Source organism: Lontra canadensis, unplaced genomic scaffold (assembly GCF_010015895.1).
Source record: "Lontra canadensis isolate GAN:19392208 unplaced genomic scaffold, GSC_riverotter_1.0 scaffold14, whole genome shotgun sequence".
Lineage (NCBI taxonomy): Eukaryota > Metazoa > Chordata > Mammalia > Carnivora > Mustelidae > Lontra > Lontra canadensis.
This window is the reverse complement of record NW_022631008.1, coordinates 25,456,550-25,477,061: the sequence shown is the minus strand read 5'-3', so window position 1 is coordinate 25,477,061 and position 20,512 is coordinate 25,456,550. Positions and strand designations below refer to the sequence as shown.

Below are 20,512 nucleotides of genomic sequence, written 5' to 3'. Positions count from 1 at the left end.
ATCTGTCTTCCACTTGGGTAAAGTTTCCCATAGGTAGAGACCACGTCAGATTTCCTCATCATTTATTTCTACATCCCTCAGTAGGCACCTAGTAGAAGCTAAATAAATAAAATATCTGTTAGATTGATTACTTTAAAAGAAGAAGATGAAGATCAAGTTTACTGCATAACCCAGAATATTTAGGTGAAATCAATTCGGATGTGTTCCATTTAATTGTATTGTTTAAATAATACATTTATATTTATAATTGAAAGTTCAAAATTTTAAATTTTTTCTACTTTTATGTTATAAATAAAAAGTCCAAAGCTCACTAAATATGTTGAAAAAAATTTTTTTGTTTTCAGTTATTTAGGTTCAATCTGTGGGATCAGATGTTCACAAGTATCTATATTAGTTCATTATTCTTCTTAAAGAAACTTTAGAAGAGACTTGTTGCTTTAAGATTATGCACATTTAAAAATCAGATGTACATCTGAGTTATAAGTAGTACATGTAAATTATTTCTAAGCATTGAATGCATTTTAATTTTTTTTATTTTTATTTTTTTAAAAGATTTTATTTATTTATTTGACAGGCAAAGATCACAAATAGGTAGAGAGGCAGGCAGAGAGAGAGAGGTGGAAGCAGGCTCCCTGCTGAGCAGAGAGCCCGATGTGGGGCTCGATCCCAGGACCCTGGGATCATGACCTGAGCTGAAGGCAGAGGCTTTAACCCACTGAGCCACCCAGGTGCCCTTAATCACAAATTAAATCAAGACTCATACAAATTTATTGAATTAACCATTTGTAGTATTTGACTTGAAGTCATTCTATTCTGATGAAAAGATTAGGAGGGAAAGTTAGAGTATAGTATATACTTGCCTTCTTGAGACACTGAAAAAGAAAAGTAAAAACCTGTGATTATTCCTGATCCTCTAGGTTACTTATCTTAGGGGAAAAATTGCTACCTTCTAGTACTAAATTTTTCAGAAGCTTACTAGTGGCTCAATGACATAATCAATATTGATTGATTAAATGATCTCATTTAATTATAATTTATCAAATTATTCTGTATAGTTGAAGTAAAATGGAACATCCTACAGATGCCGTACTCATTTTAATCATTAATGGCCTACTTTTTCTGACCAAAAAAGGTAAAGAAGGGAGGGAATTGTCTCTTCCTTTAAGGAATTTTCCCTTTAAAAGAGATTAGTTCACTGTCATTGCTATTTATTTTCACAGGATGCTTTTCTAGTATCTTTATAAAACTCCACAGTACTGAACTAATCCATAAAAAAGGCAGATTGTATCTTTTCCCATTGGAAAGATGACTTGGCAATTAGAAATTGTAAAGTTTTATAAACAGACTCCTTAAAAGATGGGCTCTCTGAATCAGAAATACATACACAAAGCATTAGTTTAAAATGCTGTTAAAACATTTTTTTTTTAAGATTTTATTTATTTGAGAGGGAGAGAGAGAGAGAGAATGAGAGGAGAGAGGTCAGCAGGAGAAGCAGACTGCTTGCTGAGCAGGGAACCCCATGTGGGACTCTATCCCAGGACTCCAGGATCATGACCTGAGCCATCCAGGCACCCCCCCTCCTTTTTTTCCCAAAGATTTTGTGTTACAACATTTCTTATGATACTTCTCTTAAAAGTGCCCTGTTAAGTAAGTGTTTTAGAATTTATTTTGGGAAAACAACAACAACAAATTATCATTTGTTAATGTTTCATTTAGTGGTGTGGCTTTCTCCACAGATGAGCTGCTTATTCCTTAATATAAATGTATATGCGTGTTCTTGTTATTGTTTATGAATGTACAGTGCTCAGCAGAGGCCTAGATTTGGTGCTTTCTGGCTGAGAACTGAGGGAGTGATTTGTAGAAAGCCAAAGTAGGTCAAAGAGTACCATGGTGTAGCAAAGGGGAAGTCCCTGCGCTGACTCACATTGTCCTGCCTCTGGTGGAGTTCACTTTCATTGTTATGGTCTCAGCCTGTCTTCCTGTGAATGGAAGACATACTCAAATTACAGAAAAATCTCAGGAATATTATCACAAGTCATTTTTTAGAACAATATGTTATTGTCAGTTATTGGGAGGGTTGGTGGGGCAGAGAAAGGAAGATAAAAATTAGAACTGAAGTTAGTTCTAAATTCCGCAGATCAAAAGCAAAAACAATACATAAATATGACAGCTTCTCTAAGTATAAGGAGTGCTGTGTGGGTCTCTGCGAGACGGGAACTAGTATTTTAAATTTTGCCTGCCTGTTCTGCTTTTTTATATGTAGCTGTTGTACAGGTGACCATGTTTTAGAATCAAGGAGGTGTTCCAGGTTTATCAGTCCATGTCGTATTAGTTCTGAATATATGCAATTGAATAAACTTTAAAAGCCAATATCCTGATCATTGGAATATTAACTCTCACATTTCTGCAAAATGCCATTTGTGCCTGCTTGATTATGACTAAGCTACCATTAGAATCTAGGAGTATGCTCCAGCTGCCTTCAAAGATCCTAGAATGTTTTTTACATCTCAAAGCATTTTTGCAGTTTTACTAAAATTAAATTTTAAGAAATGAATTCCTTGGGTTGGTTACATGCTAAGGTGTTATTATCTACTAATTTTATATATTTGAAGTTACATAATTCTGGAAAACTCTATCTTAATGTTTTCTGAAATATAGTATGTGTGCTATCTCGGTTCATGCTATCTCTTAGAGCAGAAGGTTTACTTTCTGGCTAAACTTCCTTTTGTAGGTCCTACCCCTCCTTACCTTTTTCTAAGGGCAAGAGACCCATGAGAAAACTAAGCCTTTGAGAGCTCAGAGTTACTGAAGTTACTTTCTGTTCTTACATTTGCCAAGAGTTGCTGACAACTTAAAAGCTATCATATGAGTGAATACCAGTTACCAGATTGTTTGATGATTTTGGACAAGCATAGATCAGGATTTCCTGTAATTTTTCTTCCTCTTCTGGGGCTGTGTTGCCTCTATCTCTGAGCAATTGTACACTTGGAATGAAAAAACAAAGCAAGGTCACTGGATCTAAATTACTTTTACTTCTTTGCCAAATGAAACTTTCCTTCTGTTATATGTTACAGTTCTGGCATCTTTTGGCATCTAGAGAGAGGTTTGCAGTTAAGAGGAGGGGGGGATTGTAGGAGACATTTTTTTTGGAACTGAAGCTTACTTTTTCTGTATTTCATTCAGGGTAGAGACAACCAGTTCCTGCTCTTTGACTGAAACATGATCCCAAGAATCCATATGATAAAGCAGAGTGTCATCAAGATACCCATTTCCCTATAGATGATATAAACCAGTTCACAATCCATTCCTGAATTCTCTGTGTTTTGTAGTATAGTCAAATGCATTTTTTCAAAGGACACTCAAAGGGAAACATCTTTTAAGAAGTAGGTTTTCTACTAAAAGAATTGTAATTGTTTCCTGAGTGCAAGGGATAATCTGAGCCCTCGCCTTTCAATACTGGAAATGCCTGCAGGACAGTCTGGGTATTTTTTCTGCCTCAGGAAATGAACAACTGGGTTCTAGAAGATAGGAGAAGTATGAACTTCAGAGCAGCGGCAGATCTTTGAGTAAAAGGAACCTTCCTTTGGAAACTGAAATTGGGTTTTGGGAATTGAGTATGTCAGTTAGGAATCTGTTTGGCTGCAAATACCAGAAAACTTTACTATGGGACTTAAACAGAAAGAAGTTTCCCTTGACAAGAAATCTTAATGTTAGGAGTAAAGAATTGGTGCTCGGCTCTATCAGTAACAACCTCTTCCATCCTTAGAATGTGGTTCTCATCCTGGGGTGGGTTACCAGATGGCTGTTGTACCTTAAGACATCACTGTATTTGTTATCTGTTGCTGCATAACAAATTATCCCAAAACATATTAGCTTAAAATGACAGACATTTATGATCTCACATAGTTTCTGAGGATTGAGAATTGAGAATAAGTTAGCTGGGAGGTCCTGGCTCAGGGTGTCTCATGATGCTGCAGTCAAGACAACAGCTGGAACTATGGTCCAGTGAAGGTGTGGCTGAACTGGAGACCTGCTTCCAAGCTAACTCACATGACTGTTTGGCAGGAGTCCAACTGAGGACCACCACATCTCACTACATGGATATCTTTTCAGGACTGCTCATGACCTTGGCAGTGTGCCTTTCCCAGGGCAGATGTAAGGGGGTGGGGAGCTGTTAGTCTTTTATAACCTAGTCTTGGAGGTATGATATCCTCACTTTTGCCATGTTCTGTTGGTCACACAAACTGATACAGTTTGGGAGAGAACTACACAAAGGTGTGACTAATAGTAGGCAGGGATCCTAGGGCCATCTTGGAGGTTGCTTACTACATACACATCACAAATATGTTCTGTTGGTAAGAAGGAAAGAAAAGAGGCAGTGCTAACAGACTTCTCTTTGTGTCTCATTGGCCAGAGCTGTGTTAATACGATCTCTCAATTGAAAGGGAGGCAGGGAAATGAAGTGTTTAGTTTCTAGAGCCTCTGTTGTGGAGACAGGCAGGGAGAAGAAGGTGGGAAATAGACTTTGGGCAGGACTGATAAGGTCCATTGTATGCCACTACCAGGGCATTTGATGACTGTAACTACTTTTAGTTTGCCTGTTTTTCCTATTCTTAGAGTTAAGAGTACCTTTCTAGGAGAAGATTTTTTTTTTTTAAGATTTTATTTATTTATTTGTCAGAGAGAGAGAGAGAGAGAGAGAGAGGCAGAGTGGCAGGCAAAGACAGAGAGAGAAGCAGGCTCCCTGCCAAGCAAGGAGCCCCATGTGGGACTCGATCCGAGGACGCTGGGATCATGACCTGAGCCGAAGGCAGCCGCTTAACTAACTGAGCCACCCAGGCGTCCCTCTAGGAGAAGATTTAATCATAAAAGTATGTGTAAGAGGAGCCCTGAAAAAATTTTTTAAAGTTTATGGTATAGTGATTCCTCTAGTTGTTACAGGATAAAGCTCTTACTGGTGACTACCTACCAGAAAATATCTGAAGTTTACTTATTTATGAATCATAATGTAGTTTATTATGAAGACATTTTAGGTTATTTTGCCCCTCTGTATTCTGTTATATTTGTTTGCACAAAATATTCTGACAGTAAAAATTCAGAAACTTGAAACTATGCCCAATGTCTATATTTTCAGACCTAAAAAGATAAATTTTTCTCTACAACCAACATTTATTGAGTGTCTACTATATGTCCTGTGCAGCTAATTAGTAACTTAAAAAATTTTGGGAAAATTTGAAAAAATCTTTTCCAGGCACAGTCTCACTTGGTGATCGTTCCTTTTCTGATGATTACTAAATTTTTGAGAATTGTATTATTATTTGGAATGACCATATTTGTTCCCATATATTTTTTCAGTAGGTATTACACTTAACATTTTTTTTTAATTTTTTAAAATATATTTACTTTTTATTGAAGTATAATTAACACAGTGGCACACTATCTTCAGGTATATAACACAATGATTCAACAATTCCATATTGCTCAGTATTCATCATGATAAGTGTACTCTTAATCCCCTTTATTTCACCCCCCCCACTTCCTCTTTGGTGATTACCCATTTGTTCTCTGTGTTTATTAGTCTGATTTTTTTGGTCTCTTTTTTCCTTTGTTCATTTATCTTGTTTCTTAAATTGTACATATGCATGAAATCATATAGTATTTGTCTCTGATTTATTTCACTTAGCATTATACCCTTTAGTTCCATCCATGTTGTTGCAAATGGCAAGATTTCATTCTTTTTTGTGGCTGAGTAATATTCTATTGTGTGTGTGTGTGTGTGTGTGTGTGTGTCCCACATCTTTATCCATTTATCTATGGATAGACACTTGGGTTGCTTCCATTATTATTGTAAATAATGCTACAATAAACAGAGGGGTGCATATATCTTTTTGAATTGTGTTTTCATTTTCTTTGGTTAAATACCCAGTAGTGGAATTACTGGATCATGTGGTACTTCTATTTTTAATTTTTTGAGGAACATTCATACTGTTTTCCATAGTTGCTGTATCAGTTTGCATCCTCCCCACCAATAGTACCCAAGTGTTCCTTTTTCTCCACATCCTCACCAACATTTGTTATGTCTTGTCTTTTGATTTCAGCTATTCTGACAGGTTTGTGATGGTATCTCATTGCGGTTTTGATTTGCATTTCCCTGATGATGAGTGATGTTGAGCATCTTTCCCCATGTCTCTTGGCCTTTTGTATGTCTTTTTTGAAAAAAAATGTCTATCAAGTCCTCTGCTCATTTTTTTTAAAAGAGAGTTTTTTCCATAAATGTGCTGGAACAGCTCTTATACTTCTTGGGGAAAATAAAAAAGTTACCTCACCCTGACAGATATAATGGTCAACATGCCCAGTGTGGAGCCCATGCGGGGCTTGAACTCATGACCCTGAGATTGAGACCTGAGCTGAGATAAAGTTTAGGACACTCAACTGATTGAGCCATCAAGATGCCCTTCCTCTGTTTATTTTTTTAATTATTTATTTATTTATTTACTTGGAGGGAGAGTGAGGGGAAGAGCAGAGGGAGAGAGAGAGATTTTTTAAAATTTAATTTCGTTTTTTCAGTGTTCCAAGATTCATTGTTTATGCACCACACCCATTGCTCCATGCAATACATGTCCTCCTTAATACCCACCACCAGGCTCACCCATACCTCCACCCCACTCCCCTCCAAAACCCTCAGTTTGTTTCTCAGAATTCACAGTCTTTCATGAGGTCATCATCCTTCGTCTTCCCCTCCGATTTCCCCCAATTCACTTTTCCTTTACTTCTCCTAATGTCTCCATGTTATTCCTTATGCTCCACAAGTAAGTGAAACCATATGATAATTGACTCTCTCTGCTTGACTTACTTCACTCAGCAGAATCTCCTCTAGTCCCATCCATGTTGATACAAAAGTTGGGTATTCATCCTTTCCAATGGAGGCATAATATTCCATTGTATATATGGACCATACCTTCTTTATCCATTCCTCTGTTGAAGGGCATCTTGGCTCTTTTCCACAGTTTGGTGATTGTGGCCATTGCTACTATGCACATTAGGGTGCATATGGCCCTTCTTTTCACTACATCTGTATCTTTGGGGTAAATACAGAGTAGTGCAATTGCAGGGTCATAGGGTAGCTCCATTTTTAATTTCTTAAGGAATCTCACACTGTTTTCTAAAGTGGCCGCACCAACTTGCATTACCACCAAGAGTGTAAGAGGGTTCACGCATGAGAGAGAATCTTAAACAGGCTCCACGCCCAGCGCAGAGCCCAAAGCATGGCTCAGTCTCACAACCCTGAGATCATGAGCTGAGCTGAAATCAAGAGTTGGACACTTAACCTACTGACTGCCCAGGCACCCCTTCTCTGTTCATTTTTAATTGGATTATTTGGGGTTTTTGGTGTCGAATTATACAAGTTCTTTATATACATGTTTTGGATACTAATGCCTTGTTGGATATATCATTTGCAAATCTTCTCCCATTCAGTACATTGCCTTGTTTTGTTGGTGGTTTCCTTTGCTGTGCAAAAGCTTTTTATTTTGGTGTAGTCCCAGTTGTTTAATTTTGCTTTTGTTTCCCTTGCCTAAGGAGACCTGTCTAGAAAAATGTTGCTACATCTGATGTCAAAGAAATTATTGCTCACGTTTTCTTCTAGGAGTTGTATGGCTTCAGGGCTCAAATTTAGGTCTTTGAACCACTTTGAGTTTATTTTTGTCAGTGATGTAAGAAAGTGGTCTAGTTTCATTCTTTCGTTTCTTATTGTCCAATTTTCCCCATACCATTTGTTGCAGAAACTTGTCTTTTCTCTATTTTATATTCTTGCCTTCTTTCTTATAGATTAATTGACCATTAGTGACTATGACCATTAATTGACCAATAAACCACTGGACTTATTTCTGTGTTCTCTATTCTCTTCCATGGCTCTATGTGTCTTTGTGCCATACCATACTTTTTAAATTACTGTAGCTTTGTAGCATACCTTCAGATCTGTAATTTGATACCTCCAGCTTTGTTCTTCTTTCTCAAGATTGCTTTGGCTACTCAGGGTCTTTTGTGGTTCCATACAAACTTTAGTATTATTTGTTCTAATTCTGTCGAAAATGTTGTTGGTATTTTGATAGGAATTGCATTAAATCTGTAGAGTGTTTTGGGTAATATGGGTATTTTAACAATATTGATGCCTCCAATATTAATATATAATTAATACATTTTTTAAGTAAGATTTATGCCCAACATGGGTCTTGAACTCATAACCCGAAGATGAAGAGTCATATGCTCTACTGACTCAGCCAGCCAGGCACTCCCATAGTCCATACATTTTAATGTAAGTTAAGTACATTTTTGAAAAATACCATATAACTTAAAAACATGAATCTGAAGGTTTGGAGAGGACGGGAGAAGGACTTGGATGCACAGAGTAAATTAAAGGGAAATTATTATCCCTCTCTTTCCCCAGAGATCAGGTAGGAAGGAGGTTTCTCTCTGCAGAAAAGGAAGAGGAAGGGGCACCACATAGCCAATGGCAAGTAGAAGTGAGGATTGGTACCTAAAGCATCAAAAACATATTCCGTTGGGAAAGGGGGTTTGTTCTGTAAATGTGCTGGAACAGCTATTCTAGTTCTTGGGGAAAATAAAGAAGTTTAAACTTACCTCACACTGACAAATGTAACTGCTATTTAATTTGACCTCCAGTTAGGGAGGGTCCTTTAAAGCATAAAGAGAAGGGGAAGAAACTTTTACTAGAAAAGATAGTTTTAATTGTGTAAAAATTAAATAATCAAAAATACTATAAAATTAAAATACAAATTGGAAACAAAAGTTGAATCGTATGAAAAAAGTTAATATTCTTAATGTATTAAAAGCTCTTAAAATCAATAAGAAAAATCAAAAGACAAAAATAAATAGGTTATAAATAAACAAAATTGCCACCAAATCTGCGAGAAGGTCAAATTCATAATAGTAGAAGAAAATTTTAAAAGTTATTTTTTTCTTGTTACATTGGGAATTTTTTAAGAGTGATAATCTCCATGTAGGTCAGGATATACTGCATGTAAATTGATGTAAAATTATTATTCTTTCAAGTCATTTTATTCAGTAATTCCACTTAGAACAAAAATAGCACTTCTTTATAATAGAGCTTTAACAGAGTGCTTTAATTGTATTTTTAAAGGATTACAAAAATCAGATATAAAAAATCTTTTAAAACTTGTATATGTTTGAACTTTGTACTCTGTTAAATTGAGAAAATTAATAAACTTATTCCTTCCTACCTCTCAATTTCTGTTTTTTTAGTCAAATTATTGTTTTATATTCTTAATACTTAACAACATTTAAATTCTATTCCAGGAACAAAATTCCCAGAGTTAGTCTTAGTTCTGTATTTAGGTGAATTTGTGGTTCATCATTGATATAAATAATTAACAAAAATTAAATTGAGAATAACTTATAACTATGTTCAGAGAGTTTTAATCAGGACACCCCTGCCCCCCAAAAAACCCTAAGACAAAAGAATAGGGACATCTTGCTGATAACATTAAAAATAGAAAAACCGACAAGGGAAAATTGGGGCAAGAGATAATCCCAAAATAAAGATGAAAACTACTAAAACTGTACAAAGTAATTTTGCCAATAAAAGAAAAGCAAAGGAAAATTTCTCCTCACATTTGAGAAAATTAGACATGGTAAAAATAATGGCCAGAAAGACAATTCACAGTGGCAGAGTCTAAAATTGATCACATTTGATATGGAGGATAAAATTTGATAGAGATAAAACATGAGAGATGACTTAAGTTTTCATTGTAAGATTTATGGACAAAGAATTTATTTCAGTGAAAGTAACTTAAGAAAACCAAAAATTGAAAAAAAAATTAGTAGTTATAACTCTACTATATAATTGATCATAGAATTCAGTTGCTTCAGAAAATACATTCTAGATGAAATTCATTACTATTGCCATAATTAATAATAACTCAGAATATGGAAGTCAAACATTCTGAATCTGTGGGATTCAAAGGATTGCATAAATGCATATGGCAACTGATCTGCATGTTAACAGAGATTATTGAAGATTTATTATCCAAGGGTCAAATCCATTGTAAAGAACAGTTTCAGGGTGCCTGGGTGGTTTGTCTGTTTAAGCTTCCAACTTTTGATTTCAGCTCAGGTCATGATCTCAGGGTCGTGGGATCAAGTCCCACCTTGGGCTCTATGTTCAGTGGGGAGTCTGCCCGAGATTCTGTCTCTCTCTCTCCCCTCCTCCCACTTGCACTGGCTCTCTCAAATAAATAAGTAACAGTGTCTATGGGACATACAATCTTGTTATATTAAAATGGTTGGCATATAGGAAGGATATTTTAAGACGCTATCTCAGAAATATCTTTTACTATAAACTTCCCCTCCCCTCCCCTCTCACTTCCTGATTAATAGCTGATTAATAGGCCAGGTTTTTCCAGCTTATCCTTTTTTTTATTTTGTTTTTTAAATTTATTTGATAGAGATTACAAGTAGGCAGAGGGGCAGGTGAGAGAGAGAGGAGGAAGCAGGCTCCCTGCCAAGCAGAGAGCCCGATGCAGGACTCGATCCCAGGACCCTGGGATCATGACCTGAGCTGAAGGCAGAGGCTTAACCCACTGAGCCACCCAGGCATCCCCCAGCTTCTTCTTAATAGTACTTGTACTGTTTCCATTTTCATAACTCTGTGATACCATTCATGTACTACTACTACATTCATGTACATTCATGTACTACTACTATATCTGAAATTGATGTCAACTTTTCCTGCTTCTAGCTCATCCTTAGGGCCAGCCATCACATTCCTCTGTATTAAATATCAGCTGATGAAATATCAGTCACACCTGTTACAACCTGGCCCAAAGCCATTTTCTAGTACTCTCCCTTTATAGGATCCTCTTCTCTTTTGAATTTATTTGTTGAGTTTATTTTATTTTGAATTTATTTTAAAAGGTATTTAAAAGCCACCATTTTTGTTTTTGAAGTATTGCAATAGGTTCCAGAAAATATTTTCAAACTGAGCAAATATTCATCCTTCTGTACCTTCATTCCAACCTTTGTGAATTTTCTTCCCTTTAAATTTTTGAATTTCAAATAAAAGCAGTAAAAGAAACTTGTGCCTTTTCATTACATTTAGGATTGAAGTCAACATCCTTAATCTTAATGTGGTCCATGAGGGCTTTCACTGCCTGGGTCCTGCCTATTTTTCCAGTCTCATCTCTGTATTTCCCCTTAACTCTGTGTTCCTGCTTAGTTCACTGGCTTTGTTACTGTTTTTGTTCCCTCTTCAATTCACCACTGTGTCCTCCTCTATCTCAGAGCTTTTCTCATGCCTGTCCTTCTGCAAGGAATGTTCTCTCCTCTTTCCTCCCTTCCTGATGCTATATTAACATTAACTAATCCCTTATATCTCAGTATAAATGTCAATTATGCTAGGAAGTGGGATGTGCCACATATAATATGACTTCATACCCTGCTGCCTTGTCTACGTTATCCTCCCAGGTCATTATTTATTGGCAATATAATCTTAAATAATTTATTTTACTTCCCTCTGAGCCTCTATTTCTTTATCTGTAAAATGGGGGAAAATCATTAGATTTTCATAAGATAACTGTGATCATTAAATGGGAAAGTGAAGTAAGCTGTATAAAGTACCCAACACAGTGCCTGACTCTCATTTGGATTAAGTACTCAATAAACGTCAGACAAAATTACTTCCAAGCCACCTCCTACCCCCAATTCCCTAATAAACACACACACACACACACACACACACACACACACACACACACACAGTCTAGACAAACTTCTTTTATTATACAGAGACATATAACCATACACTTTTACTCCTAACATTTTCAACTTACCACAGTTGTGATTTTAAGTTAATTTGTTGATTGGTCAGTTAATGTCTGTCTCCCTTCATTAGATTGTAAACCAATAACAAATATTTGATGAGTGGATGAACAAATGAATAAATTAGAAACATACCCTGTCTCTCTTCAAAACAGCATACATGATGTTAATGTTTCCTATAGAATAGTCTTTCCTTAAGACTATCCTAAAGCTTTTTAATCACAGGCTTCTAAATGTTTAAGCCTCCAAATCACAAATTCAATACCAATGACTAGGGGATAACTTAATACCAGTACCTTTATATACAACTGATTTGTGAACTAAAAATTGTTTTCAGTGTTCTAGAGTGTTTGAATATAACATGTTAAAAGTATTAAAGAAGATCCTTGCTTTCAATAACATTGGAAAAGGCTTACACTAAAAATGTAAGTGTACAGTGAAGGCTAGATAGACTATTAAAAGTATTTTTTTATCTCAACTGTGTAAAAATATGCATGAGAAAAAACTAGAAGTATATCATTAACAGTAGCTTTCTCTGAGTGGTAGAATTATGATCAATTAAAATTGATATGTCTATAAAGATATAGGAATAGATAATTTTGTTTTCTCACAGGAAAACTTAGTTTTATATTAACAAAAATTATCTTTAAAACTTCCTTACATGCTTCTGAAACTTACAGGGGATACTTTTCATTCATTGATTTATTCAGCAAGTATTTACTGAGCCATTGCTAAGTCCCAAGCACTATTCTAGGCCAAGGGAGTGAAGCAAAAATCCCTGTCTTTGCAGAATTTCCATTCTGAGATACCACAGCTATCTGTGTGACTTTGGTTTGAAACTCCTCTTCTACATCTTTCCTCAAAACTATTCATGTCACTTTAGTTATTCATTTTTACCTTCTATTCAATTACAGAAAAAAAGAAAACCGGATTACCAGGCTCTGCAATTTTATAATTCTTTTAATGTTTTTCATACCTAGAATCCTATCTTTAACATAATAGTCCCATGTAAAGGTGATAAGCGGGATCCAATTTAAACTTTCTATAAAGTGTTACATTTTTTTCTTTCAAAGAATCAATTCACATAGTATTACTCAGTACACAATGTTGCAGCTTATCCAAACTCCCTTAATGTTAAAAAAAATATATCAGCTGATTTGTTACATTATCACTATAGTTGGCACCATTATAGTCTGACTCAGTTCAAATGTTCAGGAAATAAACAAAGAACTTTTAAGTCTTTCTAATTCTCTTTGGAACTTTATGGAATCCTGCTATTTTGTAAAACCAACTTTAAAGCTACTGATACAAAAGAATTTTTAAGCTGTGAAACTAATTTCTGAAATGAGTTCTTTTGTGTCTGAATAGTTTTCCTATTTATTCCAGAAGTTAGTTTATAAATCCATTATTTAGGACTCAACTTTTATTTTTATGAATAAGCAGTATTAATACTTGGTGATTAGCTTTCAGGATCAGCTCCCCCCCAAAAAAATATTCAGCCCATTCTTACTAGAAGTTACACTACTTGCACAATTTTTACCATAACAAACTACTGCTTGTAGTAATATTCCTATAGAAATGTGTGTTTTAAATATCACATATCCCAATAGAAGGTTGGTGTTTTTTTCTTTTTGCCTTCTCATTCTAGACTGGGATTCAGAGACTAGAAAGAAGGTATGGAAAGGAAGGGATGCTAGTAATGAGTAATTATTTGTTGGCACTAGTATTTTATTAATTTTGTGTGCTTACTAAGAGAAGGTGGCTCTCTTGGAAAGTTGCCCTTCTGTGGTCAAACTGGAAAACAGAACATTTGCCCTCAGGCTTTGAAAAGTTGGTTAATAAGTCTGGTGTTGTGATATGGATGGTGGGAGGGAACTTAACACTGCTTGCCCATTTGTACAGATAGGTTATTTGAAAGTTGGAGACTACTGTGTTGTTTGTTTCTCTTAGAAGTTAATTTCATCCATTTTCTAGACCATTCCAAGTAATTTTATTCCTTTTGCCATACTTTTTATATATTCAAGGTCTGCTTTTAATATTTGTCGTTTTCCTTCGCCACATGGTAAATCAGTAACTCACTATAAATTGAAATGTGGGTTTTTTTTTTTTTTTTCCAGTTACTAACAGTAGTTCCATATGTCTTTTCTAGGCTTGGAATGGGTTTACTGCTACATAATTGGTGCTATTGCAGACAGACACCACCTCCCTGATAGCACAGTTGGGTCAATCCTTAAGGAGCTCCCTGTTGGGCTGGTTATTGCTCTGTTTGGGGACACATTTAGATTTGAAGTTACTCCCTTCCACAGGCTGTCTCTATCATGGGATTAGAGCACAGCTGTTACAGACCACAAAACCTGTTGAAAATTGAAAGAGTGGTTAAGTCAGATACCTGATCACCAGTTTGGCTTTTCACTAAATTGGCCAATATTTTTGCTTCAAATACAGTTTTAAAAATCACTTGTGCCTGTATTTACCACCTTTCTTTTATTCATGTTTTTGTTTGTTGTATTTTCTAATGTTTCTAATGTTTTCTAGTGTATTTCTAACATTTCTAATGTATTTAACATTTTCTAATGTTTCTAATGTATTTTCTAATCTAATAACTGTTTTATTTATGAATCTCCATTTTAAAATTTCTCTTAAAGCTATTACCTAGGTTTCAAATCAAAGTCAGATATGTAGTTTTATTTACTGCCTCTTCTCGGGGTATTTATGTTTGTTTTGACATTTGATTCATATGATGCAATTTTCTTTTTGAAAAATTTTTTTAAAGTTCTATGTAAGTTAACTTCCTTTCAGTTCTATGGTATTAAAATATGTTAATATAATATATAATTTACTTCACTATGATTTGTGATATATCAACATATACTGTTATGTAATATATTAACATAAATAATATCTGCTCTCTTCCTTTTTTAATACCACCTTTTCCTACTCTGATGGCCAAGATGTTTTCCAAGTCTTGCAGACATTATGTTTATCATTCATTCACATATATACATCTAGATGTGTATATATATGAACGACCTCATTCATATATGCATCTGTATATATGAATGAGGTTCATATATATATACATCTAGATATATATATATATGCATACATATATATGAACATATACACACATTTCACAAATGTTTGTTGACAGCCAGCTTTGTGCAAAGAAATGTGCTAAGCAAAAGGGATACAGATACAAATAGCTTTATTTCCTTGATAGTCGCTGCATTTTTAACAGGAGGCCTTGAGAAGTAGTTCTACCACTTTGGTGACTAAACCCAGTGGAACAATACTGATGGTACCAATCTCAAGTTAAATAGGCAAAGTCATGGAGGAAGGTTTCAGGAAGGTGGATCCTCAGCTCATTCCTCTGTGGTAAACTGCCTACACTACCTATAAGCAGAGCCATTTGGGGGTGGTTCATTTATGAAGAACATTTTTCTTGCCACTGTTGCAGTGAATGTTAATCAAAGCAAAAATATTACACTAGATTTTTAAAATCTTTTTAAACACTTTCTACCTCTTGTGTTCTAGTGTGTGAATTATTGAATGTTTAGACATTGATCTTTCTTTTAGAACAAAAGATGGGATACATTTTTTTCAATCCATACAGATTCAAATGTAAATTCTTATTTTCATTGAGTTCTTCCATATCATGCCTCGTGTTGTTTATTTAAGAGACAGTTCTTTTTTTTTTAATTTAATTTAATTTTTTTTCAGTGTTCCAAGATTCATTGTTTATGCACCACACCCAGTGCTCCATGCAGTATGTGCCCTCCTTAATACCCACCACCAGGCTCATCCAACCCCCACTCCAAAAACCCTCAGTTTGTTTCTCACAGTCCACAGTCTCTCATGGTTTATCTCCCCCTCTGATTCCCCCCAACTCACTTCTTCTCTCCTTCTCCTAGTGTCCTCCATGTTATTCCTTATGCTCCATAAGTAAGTGAAACCATATGATTATTCACTCTCTCAGCTTGACTTATGTCACTCAGCATAATCTCCTCTAGTTCCAACCATGTTGATACAAAAGTTGGGTATTCATCCTTTCCAATGGAGGCATAATATTCCATTGTATATATGGACGATATCTTCTTTATCCATTCGTCTCTTGAAGGGCATCTTGGCTCTTGCCACAGTTTGGTGACTATGGTCATTGCTGCTATGAACATTGGGGTACAGATGGCCCTTCTTTTCACTACATCTGTATCTTGTGGGTAAATACCCAGTAGTGCAATTGCAGGGTCATAGGGTAGCTCTATTTTTTTTTTAATTTTTTATTTTTCAGCATAACAGTATTCATTATTTTTGCACCACACCCAGTGCTCCATGCAATCCATGCCCTCTCCAATACCCACCACCTGGATCCCCCAACCTCCCACCCCTCACCCCTTCAAAACCCTCAGATTGTTTTTCAGAGTCCATAGTCTCTCATGGTTCACCTCCCCTTCCAATTTCCCTCAACTCCCTTCTCCTCTCCATGTCCCCTTGTCCTCCATGCTATTTGTTATGCTCCACAAATAAGTGAAACCATATGATAATTGACTTTCTCTGCTTGACTTATTTCACTCAGCATAATCTCTTCCAGTCCTGTTCGTGTTGATAAAAAAGTTGGGTATTCATCCTTTCTGATGGAGGCATAATACTCCCCAGTGTATATGAAAATACAGAAAGGGAAATTAGAGGATCGATTCCATTTACTATAGCACCAAGAACCATAAGATACCTGGGAATAAACCTAACCAAAGAGGTAAAGGAACTGTACTCAAGGAACTACAGAACACTCATGAAAGAAATTGAAGAAGACACAAAAAGATGGAAGACCATTCCATGCTCTTGGATCGGAAGAATAAACATTGTTAAAATGTCTATACTGCCTAGGGTAGCTCTATTTTTAATTTCTTAAGGAACCTTGCCCTGTTTTCCAAAGTGGCCGCACCAACTTGCATTCCCACCAACAGTGTAAGAGGGTTCCCCTTTCTCCACATCCTCTCCAACACTTGTTGTTTACTGTCTTGTTCATTTTGGCCATTCTAACTGGTGTAAGGTGGTATCTCATTGTGGTTTTGATTTGAATATGTTTTCTTTGGAGAAGTGTTTGTTCATGTCTTCTGACCATTTTTTTGACATGATTATCTGTTTTTTGTGTGTTGAGTTTGAGGAGTTCTTTATAGATCTTGGATATCAGCCCTTTGTCTGTAATGTCATTTGCGAATATCTTCTCCCATTTCATGGGTTGCCTCTTTGTTTTGTTGACTGTTTCCTTTGCTGTGCAGAAGCTTTTGATCTTGATGAAGTCCCAAAAGTTCATTTCTTATTTACACCATGTGCTGGGGAAAGAGATAAGACAAGGGTCTCACTCTCCAGGAGCTCATAGGCAGAGAGGGAGAGACAGGTAAACAGACCATTGTAATGTCTGGCAATAAGTCCTCTGAAGGAAGGTTCTGCTGAGGACTTTGAGTGGTTGGAAATAAGGCAACACAGGAAGTGAATGATCAAGAAATACTGTAGAAGAATAAAAGCCTCAACTGGCTCCTGAAGTCTAACTGGGGAGTAGCCAGTTAAAGAGGTGGAAGACAAGGTGCTCTAGTCAGAGAGATTAGCATGTATGATAACACAAAATCATGAGAGTTACCATGTTTGAGAAACTGTAAGTTGAACACACTATGATTTGGAGAGGTAGTCAGAGACAAGATCCAGCTGGGAATTGTATGCCATGTAAAGAATCTGGATTTTATTTTGAAAGTTGAGGGATGTCTGTGAATGATTGGAATATCATAGATCTGCAATTTAGAAAGATTGCTCCAGGGTGAAGGTGGCATGGACAAGGAGACAGAGGCTGCTCTTACAGCAGAGACATAGGAGAGACATAGACAAGGATCCCTCTGATGGGGTTGGGGTTGAGGGTAAGGAACTAGAGTTCACAGTTTTTAGGTTGTGGAATATTCAGAACTTGGCAAGAGATTAGTAAAGGAGACATTGAAGCCTAGATAAGGACTTGCAGGTTTCTGCAACTGGATAATTGGATGTATGTTGAGACCTACATGGAGAGAATATAAGAAGTACTGTATAGGCATGAAGGCAGAAAGCTGATGAGTTTGGCTTTTATGTGTTAGATTTGAGATGGCTGTGAGATAACAAGGTGAAATATATTGGGTAGCTGGATAAATGGGTCTCAAATTCTGGAGAAAAGCCTAAAATGTAATTATAGCCTTGATCAGCATTCATTGTTGAAGTTATGTAAGAATGAGATCACAAGGGAGAAGATATTACAATAAGAAGAAGGCTGAGGATAGATAAAACACTGGAGAATATCTATTTATAAGAAAACTGCAGAGGAAGAAGAAGAATAAAAGAGAGTGATACTGAGCGGCCAGAAATAGTGGATGAAACCTGAAAGAGGATATTATCCCAGATACTGACAGAAGAGAGACTTCAGAAAAGAGTTGGTCAGCATTGTCAATTGTGGAAGAAATGAAGTAATGTAAGACCTTTATGGTATCAGTTCCTGGGATGGAAGTAAAAAGAAGAAAGCAACAGGGCAGTGTCTGATAGACTTAAGAAGAGGAAAACCTTAAAAGAACCAACAGATACTCATTGAAAAATACAGCAGGCCAGTTGGCAAACACTAGCTGAAACTGGAAGGAATTTTGTGCATCCCAAAGATAGGTAAGCACAAAAGGTTCACCATAAGAGGAACCGAATAAGCTGGAGTGGTATAGCTTTTATGAACTCTTAAAACTGACCTTTGTGAGACTTCTTTCTAGGACATGGTCCTCTGGTGCTAGGAGTGGAAATAAGCAGAATAGGGGCACCAGAGATGAAAGGAAAAGAAAGTCTGTGGCAGAGAATGCAGCCCCCTAAAATTGCAGAAAGCAAACTGCTATAGTTTTGAATACTACACAAAAACAACAGAAAATGCAATTCTGTGAAGTAAAAAAAATCTCTGCTGACCCTATCTCATTCAAACAGTTCAAGAAAGCTAATTTCACATAAAAATGAACAATACACAGTTATAATAAGAAACAAGAGGAAAGGAGTTGAGTAATACCTACAGAAAATGAAAACAGGCTTATAAGTCAAATACTGTAACCTACTATTTCAAAACAAGTTAAAAGACATTAAGAAATGATATCACAAGCGAAAGAACAACAAAAACCAGAATCAGAGAAATTCAGATGTGAGATAACATAACTCAGCAAGGGATTGGAAGTAAAAGAAAAAACCCTTCAACAGATGAATAGATAGAGAAGCCGTGGTCCATGTACACACTAGAATATTACTCAACCACCTGGAAGGATGAATATCCAACTTTTACATCAATATGGATGGGGCTGGAGGAGATTATGCTAAGTGAAGTAAGTCAAGCAGAGAAAGTCAATTATCATATAGTTTCACTTATTTATGGAACATAAGGAATAGCATGGAGGACATTCAGAGAAGAAAGGGAAAAATGAAGGGGAGGGAGGAATCGGAGGGGGAGGTGAATCATGAGAGACTGTGAACTCCAGGAAACAAACTGAAGGTTTGGAGGTGGGTGAAGGGGATCGGTGACCCCAGTGATGGGTATTAAGGAGGGCACAGATTGCATGGAGTACTAGGTGTTACACGCAATCAATGAATCATGGAACGCTACATCAAAAACTAATGATGTACTACTATATGGTGACTAGCATAACATAATAAAAGAAAGAAAAAATCATTACAAAAAATGGATTAAACTAGAAGGAACATGAGTCCAGATAACACCATAAGAGAAATTGAAGGTGGAAAAGAAGAAAACTTTGAAGTAAATGGCAAAAAATTTTTAAACAATTTGTGAGAAGTGACATATTAAGGATAGGCAGAGAAGATCCAACATTCAGATAATAGAATAGAAGTCAATGAAGAAAAAAATAGAGCAAGTGAACTGAATGTTTACTAAAAACTACAACTCAAGAAAACTTTTTGGCAATTAAAAGAAAAACTGTACGTTGAAAGAATATAATGTGTGCCTAAGAATATAGACTCAGAACAGCCATTACCGAGACACAGTAATACTAACAAGGGAAAATTAGATTTGCATTAGACTTTTTGATAACAATACCAGAAGAAAATAAAGCTATATATTTAAGATACTCCCAAGAAAGTGTGAACCAAGAATTTTCTAACTTTCAAGTATAAACAACGAACTTACTCATATGTATGAGGTCAGAGAATTTATTTCCTAAGAATACATCCTATAGAATCTACTTAAGAATGATTTTTTGACTACCAAAATGACTAGAGAAACATCAACTAGTGTGTTTTTTGCTGCTAAGGTGTCATTTATTGATCTTGGGACCTTTTAGAAGACAAAGCAAGAAAATATATATGTGTTATACTATATACATATATGTATATGTATATATACACATAAGGAAACACATGTATATACTAACCAATGTATATGCACGTACTTATATGTAACCATCTCTCTCTTTGTTAAGCTAAGCATGACTGTAATGATGTCTCTAACTCTCATCCATTACGACATGGATCATTCTAGATCCCCACCCTGAGTTATCTGTAAAATTACCACTCAAGAGTGAGAACAGTGGATGGCTCACACCATACACAACCCGTTTGCTTAATTATTTAATTTTAGCATAAATGTACAGCAGTTTAGGATTGTTAA

General features: G+C 35.9%; 1 protein-coding gene and 1 long non-coding RNA gene across 2 annotated transcripts in view; one reads left to right on the top strand and one right to left on the bottom strand.

Annotated features, from left to right (window-relative positions):
* The window catches only part of SESN1 (sestrin 1), a 116,623-nt gene that overhangs the window by 29,581 nt on the left and 66,530 nt on the right, over positions 1–20,512 (top strand). The window lies entirely within an intron of this gene.
* Positions 3,651–19,894, bottom strand: LOC116868157. The gene is made up of 3 exons (XR_004382758.1): positions 19,640–19,894; positions 19,373–19,375; positions 3,651–3,661 (listed from the first exon to the last, which is right to left on the bottom strand). It is a non-coding gene; the product is annotated as an uncharacterized LOC116868157 (long non-coding RNA).